This window comes from Ambystoma mexicanum, chromosome 1p, assembly GCF_040938575.1.
Source record: "Ambystoma mexicanum isolate Mex_15411 chromosome 1p, UKY_AmexF1_1, whole genome shotgun sequence".
Taxonomy (NCBI): domain Eukaryota; kingdom Metazoa; phylum Chordata; class Amphibia; order Caudata; family Ambystomatidae; genus Ambystoma; species Ambystoma mexicanum.
In genome coordinates this window covers 1,316,537,840-1,316,554,433 of record NC_090921.1, presented here as the reverse complement: position 1 = coordinate 1,316,554,433, position 16,594 = coordinate 1,316,537,840, and positions in this window count along the sequence as shown.

Sequence of the window (16,594 nt, the reverse complement as noted above, 5' to 3'; positions counted from 1 at the left end):
AAAGAAAAAGAAAGAATATTTTTAAGAACAATCTAACTGGACCTCCAGGGCATTTTGGAAAAAAGACAATGAACTAAGATTTCCAGATTTGCCTAAAGTAAGAAGTAGCTGTGAATTTCAAGTGTCTCAAGTAAGAGAGATTTTCAGCTTCTTATCAGCTTCTCTAAGAAATTTCAAGAGAAGAGCCAGGTATGATTCTTTCATTATTAGTTAAGGATAAATGTCTTCCCAGTCATAACGTTAATTAAGTAAATTAAGGAATTGTATCTGCTATTCTTATATCCTCTGCAGGTTCAGCTCTGGTTAGCCTTGACGCAGTCTGCCTGGTGTTGTTTTGTTATCCACTTCCCCCTTTCCCTTTGGGGTGTAGTTTACAGAGCTGAATTGAAATCTAGTTCTGGGAATTACATCTCAGGGGGATTGTCGGGGGTTCAGCAGCTTCCGCGGACACAGGACCTCTCAGCCTGACAGTCGGCTCCTGTCAACTCATGCTCCAAGTGTGGGTACGACATGCCCCATCCAGCGGAGTGCCCAGCAATGGGAAAGACATGTGGCAGGTGTGGTGGTGCGGACCACTACGCAAGAATGTGGAGCGCGACTACCCCAGTGGTAGTTCCCCGAGGTCCAGTGAGGGCTGGGTTTTTCCGGCAGCAGCACCCATCTAATGTTGCTCAAGTGGGTCAGGCAGAGGACAATCCAGCCCAGGATGAGGAAGAGGAGGAGGAAGAAGAGAACATCTTCTTTGTATCCAGCATAGGCGTATCAAAGGCAAAGACAAGGAGGCAGACGCGATGCCTCGTGCTGGTGAACAAATCCTCTGTGCCCGTTCTGGTAGACACTGGGGCATCGGTGAACGTTATGGCTCACAAACACTATGACGCCATGGCGTGCCCTCCTGCCCTGACCAAGCCCAAGGCTCGCATTTTCACCTTTTGGAGGCGCGGACCCCATCCAATTGGACGGTGGTTTAATTGCAGACGTAAGACATGGTGGGTCTGCGATAAGGGCCCGGTTCAATGTAATGCCTGTCAGCAGCAACACCCTGCTGAGCTGTGTGTGGCGGCAGAAGCACTGGGCATAGTAACCTTTGCGTATTCCGTATATGTTGATGACATTCAGATACTCCTGGAGAAACACACTACTCTCTTTGAAGGGATTGGGCAAAAGGCAGGTGATCCGGTGAAGTTACACATAGACGACTCGGTGCAACCTACTGCCCTCAAACATCGACAAGTCCCTTTTCACCTAGGAGATCTGGTGGATAAGGAGCTGGACAACTTGGTCAGGGTGGACATAATAGAGAAGGTGGAAGGCCTGATACCATGGGTGTCACCGATTGTAGTAGCTCGGAAACCGAAACAACCGGACTCTGTTCGCATTTGCGTGGACATGCACTTGCCCAACAAAGCCATTAAGAGGGAGAAGCACCTGACGCCAACAATTGATGCCATCATTACTGAACTACAGTAACTACGATTCTTTTCAAAGTTGGACCTCCATGCAGGGTACCATCAGGTGGTGCTACACCCTGAGTCGAGATACATAACAACTTTCACCACCCACATGGGTCTCAACAGATACAAGAGGCTGAGCTTCGGGGTGTCATCTGCGGCTGAAGTTTTTCAGAATATCATCCGTGGGGCACTGGCAGATCTAGAAGGCATCCTAAACATTAGCGATGACATCCTTGTGTTTGCCAAATCGGAGTTGGAACACTTGGTGAAGCTGGCCAAGACTTTCGAGCGCCTTCAGTCGCTGGGCCTGACCACCATTAAATTCTTTGGTTTTGTATTCAGAGCCGGTGGGGTGTCTCCAGATCCACGCAAGGTAAAGGACATCATGGAGGCCCGTGCCCCGAAAATGTCTCAGAGGTGAGGAGCCTCCTTGGAATGGTCACCTACTGTGGCCGTTTCATCAGAAACCTGGCAGCAAGATCAGAGCCACTCCGAGCCCTCACGAAAAAGGACATGGCCTGGCAGTGGGGCCCACCGAGCAGGCGGCCTTTGAGGACATTAAAGGAACCCTTACTGCAGAGGACATAATGGCCTTCTTTTTTGTTCCGGTGCTGGAGTCTGAAATAGTGGTGGACGCCAGCACGTTTGGCTTGGGGCTGTCCTGACGCAGATTGATGCCAATCAAGAGGTCCGTCCCATCGCGTATGCCAGCAAGGCGCTATCAGAGACCAAACAGCGGTACTCCCAAATCAAGCAGGAGGCTCTGGCCGTCTTGTGGGGCTGCCGCCATTTTTGACTCTATGTTCTGGGACGACCTGTGACAGTGGTCACAGACCATAAAGCCCTACTGTCCATACTGGCAGGTTCATCATCCAAACCCCCCGCCAGAATTGAACGGTGGATGCTGGCACTGTTAGAGTATGGGGTGTCGCTAGTATACAGGCCAGGAAGCAACAACGCGGCAGACTATCTGTCAAGACACCCGCGAGAAGGGGCTGGCGGGGCATTGTCCACGTGTGCTGCGGAGGCAGACGAACATGTGCAGCTCTTGGGGGAGGCTGCAACATCCAACTCTGTGCCGGTGAAATAACTCGAACAGGCGTCAGGGGAGGATGACTGCTTTCGGATACTCAAGGCAGCCATCCAACAGGACTCGTGGCAGATGGTCATCGAATCCCTGGCAGCCAGAATGCAGGAAGCCAAGTCCACACTAGAGCAACTGTGGAGAGTGAGGGGAGAGCTGACCTTCTCGGAGAGTGGCCTGCTGCTAAGAGGGGACCGCATTGTCATCCCCAAGAGTCGGACACAGCAGATGATCGTGCTGGCACATCAAGGGCATCAAGGCGCAGAAAAGACAAAGGCACGCCTACACCAGAAGGTCTGGTTTCCTGACCTTGAACAAAGGGTTGAAGAGTTTGTTGCATCCTGTGTATGGTGCCAAGCTGCGTCCCCTGCCCAGAGAGAGCTGGGAATTGAGACCATGCCGAGAGGGAGCAAACCATGGGAAGTAGTCCATGCAGACTTTGTGTCCACATCAAGGGGCACCCATTTCCTGGTGGTGGTTGACGAGTGGTCCCGCTACATGGAGGTGGAGTTCATCGAGTCGGTGGCGTTCGACAAAGTGGTGGTAGCAATTGAGAAGATCTTTGCCACCCGTGGACTGCCCACGATGCTCTGTTTCGACAATGGCCCGCCCTTCCTTGCCACGGGCCAATGGGGAGGCGGAGAGAATGATGCAAAACCTCAATAAAGTCTTTCGCATCGCCCAAGGGGAAGGCAAGTGCCTGGAAAGGGCACTGTAAAAATACCTGAGAGGATAACGCAACACTCCCCATACTGCCACGGGTGTGGCCCTGGCAGAGGCAATGTTCCAAAGGTAACCACGAGACCTGTTGCCAGAACTCGGGGAGCAAGAGCATGCCGTGATGGACAACGAAGAAGTGGAGTGGGAGCTCCGTGAAAGGACTGCAAATGAGATAATTTGGAGAGGACTAAGACCACAGAGGCTGGTGCCCAGGGAACGAGGTGCTGGTGAAGAACCGACACCCCGAAGGGAAGTTGTCTTTGACCTATGAGCCGGAACTCCTGGACGTGATGGCAGTAACAGGGACGATGGTGACCGCGTCCGACGGACACACCTCAGTGACTCACAATGCTAGCTTTTTCAAACGGCTAGGAGAACCAAGGACTGAACCAAGGACTGATCCGGTGCCCAGCAGGCAAGTGGTGGAAGTGCCAGATGATGGCAGTGGTTCCATGTGCCTTCCCAGCTCACTGGCTCGGGAGTTGGCGAGTGACGGGACTCCGATCAGAGACGCTGGCAGGAGGTACCCCCAGAGGACTGGGTGAGGGAAACCTGCCCGTCTCACCAACTAAGTGTTGGAGTAAGACTGTGAGTGGGAGCCCTGAATGTCCCGGGGACCCAGGTTTCATGATGCCTACCCCCGGGGAACCGGACTAGGTCCAGCATCCCCAGAAGCAGGCATCAAGTAGTTTTGAGCAAGCCCAAAAGAGCCCTGTTAGGGGCTGTTTGGGTGCGGTCCTGGCGCCTATGGCACCAGGCTCATATGGAGAGTCAGTCCTGGCGCCATATGTGCCAGGCTCATAGAATAAACTTACCTGATGCAGACCATGCTGCAAGCTTACCTGGTGCAGACCATGCTGCAGAGCTCCTAGCCAAATGAGGCTTGGAAGGGACTATTTTACCTAGGGACTATTTTTTACTCGGGTGGGGCTGGGGAAGAATACTCACCTGGGACTACCACGCCTGAAGAGCAGCACACGCTTTGCGTTATTCTGCATCCAGCAGCGTAACGCTCACCGTGTCTGCAAGCCTGCATCCAGTCTTCTGCCATGCCCGCCTCGAGTCTGCAGCTCCTAGAAAAAGGGAGGAACAGAAGGAGAAAGGTTAGAATAAGAGCAAACCTTCGATCCTTACCTGGATTGCGGATCCACCGCACCTTCGAACTGGAAGAAAGAAGCATTTACGCACGCCGTCTCGCCTGCTGCAGCGCCGCGCTGAACTCACCGGCCCTCGCAGCATCCTCATGATCCACCGCATCCATTTGCACGTTCCGCCGCATTCCGGCACCTAAGGGGAACACAAGAACAGCAAAGGTGAGCCAAGGAAATAAACAGAGGCAATAGTAACTAATCCCCATAGATTTACCTGATTACCGCCGGGGGTACTATTCCTCTTCACGGGTTGGCGCAGTCTCCATTGCATCCCCGCCGCACCCCGGCCCCTAAGGGGAACAAAAGGACGACAAGGTGAGACAACGGGACAATAAGGGGAACTCTTCTCACCGCAATAGACTTACCTAATTTTACTGCCGGAGGCATAATTCCTCGAACTTCATATTTTCTCGCTACACCTGAATAAGGGAACAGACAGCTTACATTCTGGCCTTATTTTATTGAACTGTGTAGGATAAGCCAAATCCTTACCTGAACTTCATCAGCTACCACGAGGAACTCTTCGCTGGGGTCAAGCTGCAAACTGCAAGGAATCGGACAGAGTGAAAGTCAGACATGTGAACTCTTACAAACTACATATTTTTCGGAGTCATTATTGTTCTGGAACTCACTGATTCCTTCGAGCCAGTGAAGCAACTGGTTATCAACGCGCCCCTGCGCTCAATGCAGGATGGAGAGCTCATCTTTTCAAACCATCAGGTGAGACTATCTCCATTTGCAGAAGGATATTCCTACGGGCCAAGCAAACGAAGCTAGGTGGGCCAGTCTAGTCCGTCATCTCGGCCCTACGCGTCACATTGGTGGAGACCGCAGCTGCCCAGTTCACACCGACGCCTCTGTGGGAGCCAGGTGAGTGTAACACCGGGTGGCTGCTATTAAAGGGGATCTTGGGTTTGTGTGCAGTGATGTTGTTTGGTAGATCTGCTAGTTATCCTTTGTTCATCTGTTTGTTTTTGTTATGAAAAAGGAGGAGTGTGATGCTGCCCCTTTAAGAGCTGCACGCATGCGGCGGAGTGACGTTGCACTCTGCCGCGTGCAGTATAAATGAAAGGAGGCGTTCCTGGCTGCGCAGAGTGACCGGGGAGCCCGAACCACACAGACGTGTCCTTGTGAGCTCTGTGGTGGGAGGGGGCTCATGGACACCCGTGTGCGCATCGGCGCACTACAACAGTAACGTCAGATGGTGCCTGAGCCACATGATCTTGCTCTTCTAAATTCTTTTCATGTGTGGCAGTTCACACACTGGTCATTAATGAGTACAAACAATATACGTGCTTTCTCACCGAATTGAAAAGACAGGAAAAACTGCTGCATGTGGTATGACCCTCCACTCTTTCACTCAATGTGCCTGCTAACATGCTAAGGTGTAAGATGTGTAGCTCCAAAGGCAGTCCCAAGTGCAGTGCACACAGCCCAAGGAAAAAGTAATTGATTGCCTGTTAAGACAGCAGGGTCCTGCAGCGACTGTACACAACTTCCCACAATGCGCACGCTAACGGGCTTAGGTGTAGGATATATAGCTCCAAAGGCAGCCCAGAGTGCAGAGCGCAGTGTGCCAAGGAAGAAGCAATTGATTGCCAGCAAGCGCAGCAGCCTCCACCAGCGACCACACACCTTTACACAACTTCCCACAATGAAGCTGGTTCTAATTTTCTAGCCACATAAAAAGCCCATTGGTATAAAGCCCATTGCAGACTGTAGAGACTGACTGACTGACTGACTGACTGCCAAATTGTAATGCCCAAAGTGTTCAACTTTCGAAACAACCAAAACCTCAACCATCCCAACATCTAGGAACAGGCCAACAGCCTGTCTGGCTTAGCTTAACCAACCACACAATCCTGCAATGTCTCATAGATTGCACTGAAACCTGGAATTTCACTTGTTCAATGTGGGATCGTCAAAGTATAATACATTGCGCACAAAATAAACTTCAATCGTTAACCAGCTAAGGATCTGTCTGTCGGGTTTCCTTATTTCCTATTTATGCTTTCAGGTTTCCCTATTCCTTTCTAAGTTTGTATGCGTAGTTATGCATAAAATATTACTTTCATTATATTCAGAGTTTTTAGGGGAGTTTTTAGGTTACTTGGGCCTTACCTGGAACTATTCAATGTGTGGACAGAATCCCAGGCCAAGATGGTGGTGCATAAGGCCAGTTGCTGGATATTCTTAACTTCCTTGTATTGTCTTATGCCCAGCTGAGTAGAACAGGATTTTGAAGCTCCAAGGAAACATGGGCCTAACTCACTCAAGTGTAATCTGAAGAATTAAGACTGAACTGTGATAAGCAGTAAATCTAACAGGAGAAAAAAAGACTTCCAGAGCCAAAGCTAAGTGAAAGTGTCTGTTAAGTTACGTTTTATCTTTGAAAGGATTCTTTGTGAGTTTTTAGCTTGAGAACCTATATTCTTTTGGTAAGGGTTTGAATGTCCACAATTTAATTTCAAGATAAATTGTTTAAATATAACTGCACATTGGTTTTCTCCTTGCAAGCTTTGTTAAAGTTAAGTAACTGTTTGTTCACTCAGAACGGTCTTTTTGAGGAAGGGCATTTTGCGTGCATGTTCCATTGCTAGGGAACGGTGTAGCATCTCGGCCCCCTCTGGGAAAGCTTTCCTTACACGAGTAACGTAGCACCTTAGCGCAGGCTAAGTGACTCGCATCGAGCAACTGAAAACCCTTGTCAGAGCAACGCAGAGAGCTTTCGCTGTGGAAATAATGACTACATATGAGCACGAGTAGCGTTGACCTTGTTTGAGTTAAGTCTCATGTGTGCGCAGCAGAGAAGTGACTAGTTTTTTGCGAGTAAAGGATACAAGTGAGCGCAGACAATGTGGCTTGACAAGTTCAAGCTAAATTGACTCATTCATGATGCGGGCTGCGCAGTGAAGCAGGAGTATTTAAGGAGACATTTTAAAACTAGTGGCAACCATCAGAGAATACAACACATGATGTAGTGCTGAGAGTAAGCTGCATGCGTATGGTTTTCAAGTAAAGTTTGTACAAGTCCTATTAGAAAAGATTCAAGAAAGCAGTAACTGGCAAGGCATTTACATTTTCTGGAGTTATGTTTCACTGTAAATTCCCATTCCATTCTGAAAAGAGAAGTTGAAGCAGGAAGAATACTAATTTCTTAATTCTTTTTAATAGAAGACAAGTCTAGGCACAGTTGAACATTTCCTCTAGGCAGACCACGGAGCAGATCCAAGTACTGAAGTTTATTTTGGTTTTTGTGTTTTTCATGAACAGAGGGAGTGCAGAGAGAGAATGTTATTGTAGTCAAGCATGTTATCTCCTTCTTTCTGCCCCTGCAGATTTGCATGAGATTGCAGAAAGAAATCTGTTTTTATTGTATCCACTTCCCCTTTCCCCCAGGGGTGTTCCGTGCTCAGCTGTGTATACAGTGTGGTTGAGTGTGTCACGCTCTTGAGGATCTGTCAGGGTTCAGCAGCTTCTACGTACCTTTCTGCAAGACTCAGCTGACACTATCTCACAATTCCATGCATCTACGAAGGAGGTGCATTGCAGTAAAGCATGCTCTTCATGCAGAAACCTGATCACAGGGAAGATTGTGTTGAATCCTTGCCCAACCACCATTCACTTTTTCCTTTTCTTCTTATTATGTCTCTAAACCCCATCCAGTCCCTTAAATGGGTTATATCCCTGTATAACACCACCCCCATTACTATCTGCCTCTCACCCAACCCTGTAAACATGTGGCTCTGCTCATTCCCTCTTCTTTCCAAAACTGACATACCGTGACCCTTTCCCCTGATACACTTCTACATTGCCCCCTCACCAACCTTCCCATTTTCCTCATTCATTTCGCTGCCAACTTTTCTTTTTCAGAAGGCATACCTTTTGTTACACTTCAGCATATTTAAAGTCTTCACTTCTCAGTAGATCGCACCTACACAATTGTTTGAGCCACTGCCACATCTGGCCAGCTGGAAACATAATAAAGAAATAATGGTTTTGCTGCCAAATGTTACAGCATGGAAAGGGCAAATCAGCAGTAAATCCGTTAGCTTTCGAATCGTGCTAAAATGTCCTACTTGTCCAGCATGTTTCACTTGCAGAGGGGAGCCTCTGTTGAGTACTGCATGTGTTGAATACAGTGTGCTACATTCATAGTTCACTGGGACCAGCTTGCTAAGCTAGAGTTTTTTTACCTGACCAACACTGTATCGCTGTATCATCATACCAACTCTGTCGTAGTTTGATACAATGAAAGTCTTCATATTGGCCATTGAATGTCTGAGTACACTTTCCAGCAGGTTATCTCCTCCCTGTAAGCTGTTAGAGTCCTGGGCCAGGTTGCTAGAAAGGGTGTCATGGGCTATTTTCCCAGACTAATGTTGTTTTAGGTATTGAAATAGAAGGTGAATGACCCTAGGTTTTGTTTTTCGATCGGATCATGATGGTGCTATTGACCAATGCATTTATTATGCATTCATTTGGAATGTGGGTGTTCCCGACTTCACTCAACTTTGATTGATCAGGAATTTTAGTTGAATCTGAATGTTCTTGGACCTTTTCTCAGGGTTTATGAGATTGAGCAGGCTGGTAAGGAAACTGGTTGAGCCTGATTTGTGCAGAAAAATGATATTATTATGGTCCATAGTCATGGCTCGTCATCCATTTATGGTTAGGATTTCCCTATGTGTTATACTGGTTTGCATCTATCCAAGGTACTAGCTCTTCCATCTACCAATCGATCTGCAGCTGGTGTTGTGGTATTTTACTGTGTGGATTTTCCATGTCTGCACCCTCCATATGTTTCAGGATTCTGTGTTTTGGTGTTTCCCTGTTCCTGGATTAGGTCCTCCTATAATGCTTCCTTCCATTACCGGTGGGTCGTAACATCACTTTTTCATCTTCTGAGAGTCTCTTCATCCACAGGCCATCATGTGCCCCCTACTCTTCTCCATTCACTGCCTCAGGTATTTCTCAGGATTTCTGTCCTAGCTTAGTCGGTTGAACATCAAAGCAGTACAGCTCCAAATGTACATCATGAAATTCTTTACCAACAGCGATTTCTTAGCACTTCATTTTATTGCCTGTGCCTTATTTTTCCTGTTTATGATTGTCGACTCAAAAGGTCTCTGCACCATTTTGTCAATGAGTTGCTGTTATGGCACAAAGCCAGTCTTCTGTCAATGAAATTCGTAGCCAGGCTATACTTTTTACCATTGCCCACGGGACTTGATTCACATGTTTTGGCAGGATATCACCTCAAGGAACTAGACATTTTGGTTATACGGTATTGGTAAAATGACCAATGCCTACTTTTCTTGAGGGTGGTTTTAGGATTCTGGTTTAGAGGTTTACCTATTTTAATGTCCCACTGTGTCTTATTTAATACACAGTCCTTACCATTTTAGTACATGTTGTGTTTTGCTTATTTGACCTCATATTCTGTTTCAATTGTTAAGTAAAAATGTTGCCAGATTTTCATGATCGGTTTATATGTGATCTTACTGACGGACATTACAGAAAAAATACCCCCATTTTTTTACCCTTATAACACCACCCCAATCCCTTCCCGACCCATTTATTCTCTTTACCCCACTACCCTTTATATATTTATTTAATGTTTTCAGTGTTTTCGGTATTATGGTGCATTCTGAAATGTATGACTGTCATCTTTTCGATATATTGACTGGGTACCTTTTAATCCTGTTTCTATTTTGAATATTTTGCCCACTAAAGTCCTTTCTTCCTATTAACACTGAGAGATTTGCCTGAGTGGCCCTGCCATAGTTTCAGAATTGAGCTTATCTTGCAGTATGACGGCACACCTACGGGCTTGAGATTTGGGGAGCCATTTCCACATTTCCAGGTTATTCGTGAGTGGGATGTGAGGCATGTGTAGCTCTGCATGGAATGGTGAATGTATGACATTTCAAAAGCCATGTATAATTTCAACAGATGCATGACCTTGGATGTCATTATTTTAACTATTGAATCTCAAACATGCTGTTCAAAGGACAAACCAAATGGCAGCAGGGAGAAAAGTAATCTCTGGCATAGCCCGTTGTTATCATGCTTAATTTCCATTCCTCACTCACCTCTTGATCATGGTCGGTGTAATTGGATGTGTTTGCTATGTAGTATCCTTTGCAGGTGAAGTAGCCCAAGTTGAAGAGCGTCAGCACCTCGTCATCAGTGCTGGGGACAAACATGGTCGCTAAGCTTGCCAATACTGTGGAGAAAAAGGACTAATGAACAAAAACATAACTTGATTGGCTCCCACAAACCTCACTCTGACCTCTCTGCTTTTGAGCCGCATACATAGGAGTGACACATGCTTGCATTTCACTCCACACTATTACCCTATATTCACAATGAAGGCTCCCCAGACTATAAACCACAAACGTATATGAAAGGGGCATAGAAAACAGGGGCTGCTGTTGTAAGGCCTTGGCTCCTGTTTTTCTCCATATTTATCCATTCCAGGTGCATGAATAAAGGTCAGAGTGCAGGAATACCAAGACACCTGAGATGGAGCCTTTTTCGAATTCATAATGGCAGGACTTTTCACATATTAACAGTACAATTGCATTTAGTTTACTGGATTGAAATCATGGAGCCCAACGTCTCCTAGTACTGTTTCAATATACTGGAGCTTAAATAAAGTATGTAGCATATTTGCGTAGCGAGATTTGTTGAATAGTCTCTGCCAGACATCATGGAAAGTATAAGGGGCTTATCACTAGATGTGTGATGCAGAAGGATGCCATGAGGAATGTCCATAGTGGGCCTCTCCTCCAGAGGAAAGCTACTTAGCCATAGCTAGGGTTGGGAGTCTCACTTGAAAATTCCTCATCACCTCAGGGCCTAGCACTGGCCCACTCCACACACTGCCTAAATAAACCGCCAATCTTCATTGGGTGCAATCTCCTCCAAACTACTGTCTGGTTTTCCTGGCTTCTCATCTTGTCGTGGGATTACAGTGTGGGGACGTCTAAACAAGTCACTAGTAGGCCAATACTCCTGTCCCTTTGGTAAAAAAGAGGCAATGATGTTGATTTGGAAGTTTTGGAATCAGAGAAACTACTACTCCTAATAAAAAAAATGGTTTTGGAGAGAAAGATTGCTGATATTCCAGCAATCCAGCCGCTGATCATAACTCTCCCCATTTACCCTCGGCTGCATGGGAGAATGGTAGATGAGTGGTCAAATTGCTGACAAGTAGCCAAGAATCGGACTTTCCTCCAATAACACTGTGGTATCAGTGGCTGTTGAAATGTGTTTTAAATTGATATTCATCTGCATTCTCCTCCTCTCATACACGAAGGCGAACCCTTGCCCAGAAAGACACATACCTCGGCACAGCCAAAATTGAGTCCTCATGTCCATTGGATCTTGCATAACTTTAATGACAATGCTGAGTATAAACTTCAAAAGTGGCTCAATCTTGGCTGCTGCAGAAATAGAACGAAGACATACATTTGAGTAAGAGAAACTCCACCTCCCATCCTCCATTCTACATTCAACACTCCCTCCCGCTAACCAACTATTGTAGTTACCGTCTAAACATTCACTATGGTACTCTTATTTAGAAACTCTGTTGACAAGTTTTAGGCAGGGTCATGTGCCTACACACACATGGACACACACGTGCACACACATACGTGCGTGCACACGCACACAAATACAACGCAACACCTCGTGTTTTTTTTCTATCCACAACAATATTAATTTCACATCTCACAAATCACTTCACAATATTTGTAAAATTCTGTTTCTGTTTCCAGAATAGGAAAAATAGAAGCATTATACCTTTAGGCTTGGATTAGAGGCAATCAGACCTGAGGTTTGCCCCAACATCTATTAATATATTGTTTCAGTACTGGGTGACATTTTCTCTTAGCTGGACGGTTTTGTTAAACCTCTTAACAATTCTCTGCTGACATGTGTCTTAAAGAGGGAAAAAATAATTCTCTAATTGAGAAGGTAATTATTCATCCGAGAATGCTTGATTTTCAATCCTGATTGGCTGAGATCTATCCTCTGGTAGTTAAGGTCTTATCTAACAGGGAGTTAAGACTTATCCTTCTCTGAGTGTAGTCCACTGCAGTGCTAGGATCATATTTTTTAATTGATTAATTCTCATTTTTATATATATATTGTATTTTGTTTCACAAATATATCTGCACAGTTCCTTTACTGGTACATCACTTCATTAATGTAATCTACCAATGCTTCTTTGGTGGACTTTATGTATTCTGACTGGTCACAACAATTATGTGACAATCTCATGGTCCCTTTCTGTGACCGAACTCCCACTCTGCAGCCCAGCTTTACAGATGCCTCAGTGCCACTAAAGGGTAATCACTCAGTAGAATCTCTTAATCCACAGTTTTGTGTGAAGTAACCACAATATCATTGCCAAGATTATAAATCAAATAAATTCAACAGCATGACAAAACAGTTGAATAATGATAAGCCTGTCTAGTCTCCATTGAAATGTAAGCTCATATATGTAGTACCCTTGCATACAAGAGATCTTGCCAGATGTTAGAGAGGCAATCATAATATCGCTATTGAGAAAACCAAGTACACAACACCCAATCCAATGCATCTAGGCTCATATGTTCAATCCCACCCTGACCATTTAAACTTCATCTACCCAGCCAGCCTCAAACAAGAGCCCTATGCCATCATATCCCTATCCTCTCGCTCTGAAATTAACATACTTTGGTCCTCTGCAATCCCCACTCCCTCTGTAATAAAACTTACATCTTCACTGGCCACTCTGGCTCTCTTCAAACTACACTCTGTGATGGTTGTCACTGAAACATGAATCTCCCTCATGATACAGTCACAGCATACATACCTTTTTTACATTCTCCACCCCCTTCGCTGAAAAAATGGTGTTGATGTTTGTCCAATGATGAGTAAAGATACACCATCATATCCTTTCCCTCTCTGATTTCTCACTTTCCACATTTGAACCCTTTGAACATATATGGTTTCAAATTCTCATGAACACAAAGGTAACACCCACTAACCAGCCTCACTCATTCACAGCTTAGCTCCAATTGACATATACATAGAACACCCATTCAAACCACTCACTCAACATTCTCTGAGCTGTTCATGCACATTGTGCACCAACATTCTACATATCAATCATGATGGCAAGCACGAAAGGCAAGACAGGGCATGAACATCTCTAATCTGCCTTTGATACTTTGGATCATGCCTCCCTCCTCCAAATTCTCTCCTCCCTTGGTTTCAAGGAGACCATACTCAACAGGGTGATCTACTCTATTTTCATGTGTTGTTTCTCTAACTCTTTGAACTCTAACAGCTCCACTCCCATGCCACCATTCATGGAACATCCCTCAAAAATCACTGCTATGCCCACTACTGTTCACACTCCATACATCATCTGCTGTAAGATCATGTCATACTGTTCTTCCATTATGGCCTATTTTGCCATAAACACCTATATCCTCTTTGAATGTATGTCATTCGTCAATGGATCCCCCTCCTTGGCCAACCCCATTCTCACGTCCCTTTTCTTGTTTCCTTCTCATATTCTTAATGCCCCAACAAAAGTTGCCGAGCATGTGGTTCTCTTTGAGAGAAAACACAAACTCTACCACCTCATCACTTCCACGAGTACTGCTGCTAACATCAGCTCTTTACAAGGATATCTACTTACACATCAACCACATGTGTATTCTCTAACCTTCTTCTAGTGCCCTATCCTGCTCCAGGGTCTTCACTTCCAATCCTCTGCTCAGCTTAACAAAGTACTTAACTTTGCCACTCACAACCGTTACAATCTTGCTAGATCCTCCAAATATAAACTCACTGCTACCATGTCAAATAGTTCTCATATCAAAATTGCACCCTCTTCCAGTTTCTACTACTGATCTTCAAATCATTTCATGGCCTTGCCACCTACTACCACTTACTACCTTGCTAATTTCATCTCTCTCAGCTCTTAGATCCTCTACTCCATAAATGGTCTGTTTCCCATTACCACTGCACCTCCTCCTTTCAGGACAATCTTCCTGATTCAACAGGAGTTGCTCAGTGCCATTGTTCGCATGATTTCTGGTGCTCCAGCAGTCTAGAAAACCAATAGTACTAATACTTGTCTGCGTGGGAGCAGTGGAAGATAAAAAAAATAACAAACACAGCCTCCAGAAGCATATATAGTCTGGCTCTCCTAGGAGTAAGGGGAAATCTCAGTCATAAAGCCGGCGGGATCGCATCACGAAGACGGTTCTTTGATAATCTCAACTGTTGAAGGCCTAACGCAAAAACAGACCAATTTTCTTGGGCCGATTTGGCACTGCCTTCAATAGTGGGATTATCACAATTTTGGTAGGGGGTTGGCAGATGATCACCCACCCGCCACACCCTCTCCCATGCTGGTGGTGTTTTCCTTTAAGTTGAGTGTTTAAAACACAGAGCTCCCTTCGATCCTCTGCCCCCTCCCTTCCTTGCTGAAAACATTCCCCATCAAACCACCACAGACAGACACACACACACACTTACTTGCTTCCTCCTCTAATTCCCCCACCACAAACACCCCTCATCGATCCCCACAGAAACAAACACACTTACATTTAACTTCTTCTCTGCCCCCTCCCTCCCAAGCTACAAACATTCCCTTTCAGCAGACACACAGATACACAAACACTTCTCATGACCACATCTTTTGGCCTGGCCACGCCTGCCAATCCCTGCAGGCACTCATGTGCAGCGAGGGGATGGGTGGGCTGGCAGGTGGTCTTGCAGGGATAGGGAGTTGTTTATTTAAGGTGATTTACAAAGGCAGATTCAGTCTTTTTCAATCGACTTTAAATAAATGCGAGAAAAATAAATCACTTGAAACCCACTGGGACATCAGGAAGGGGTCTTTCGAACTTTCTGTTCATTAGGATGCACACTTTTACTATATGCATGAGGCAAACAACAAATGCATGTACCCTTCCATCCCATTCTCTTGCTAACCCCTTCCTTCCCAACTACACAAGCATTTGGTGGGAGAATTATCAGGGCCCTCTGTGGGTCATCAGTGACAGTTGTGACAGGATGTCAGGGTTGGAAGCAGAAAGAGGAAGACACAATCATACAATAAAAGTTAAAGGGGGACTTTCCAATTACTCTAGGGCTCAAAACCAATATCTATCCATAAAATCCATATCAATCCGGAGGTCAGTACACTGTCAATAATATAAGAGGATAGTCAAATGAAAAGGTCTTGTACATGGTTCTTGGTTCAGGCACACCCTAAACCCAGTCCAGTGCCTTCGGGTTGTGGGTTTTTGTGGTTCCTGAACCCTCTTTGGTCAAATCAACATGGGAGCTTTCTCAAGGAAAATAGATTACAGGTGTGGTGCACTCCATGAGTCTCACAAGAAGGTAGATCTTTCCCCACAGAGGGTCTGGTCCATGGTCAGGCTAGGATTAGTCCAGCTCACCTAGTCACCTCCCTGCTCTAGGTCTTGGTCCCCAAGCCATTCTCCTCCGGGATACTCCTAATGGCTTTGTGTGGTTATCCCGCTCAGCTTTGTGACTGAGATTTCCGTCTGTGACTTTTAACCACAGACTACCATACCATTACTGGCCCTTGGTAAGACTGCACCATCTGATTCCTCTCCTACGTCTAAAGTCTGCCCTTGACTGAGCCAGTCTACTGGAACCCTCTAATGCTTAATGACCTTGATATTCTCTATCTAGCTCCATCCTCCCCCAGTTAAATAGGTAAATATTTCCATGAACTAGGCAATCTTCCCAGAATTCCATATAACTTCCACCTTCAACTTCCTTCTTCTAATACACTGTTAATTGTGACATCACTTGGCTCAATATGGCTTGTTTCTATCTCCTCTTCTGGAGCAGCTCTTCCTCCCAGCAATGGAGATCAGCCTTTACGGCCATTGTTGATCTCACTCAGACTCCTGCTCATCTTCCCCTCTATCCCTTCTCCCTCTTTATTGCTGGTGGGTCCTAGTATATACACAACATCCACTGATCTCACAGCTTTTCTCTGTGTTTTACCTCAAAATAGCTCTTCGGTTGTCATCTCCTGCCTGTGGATGACCTTTCCCCAGCCCAAAACATTCCTCTCTCTGATAGTAGCAACTCTTCCCCTTTCCTCTTCCAAACTATTCTCTCTCTGATGGTAGCAT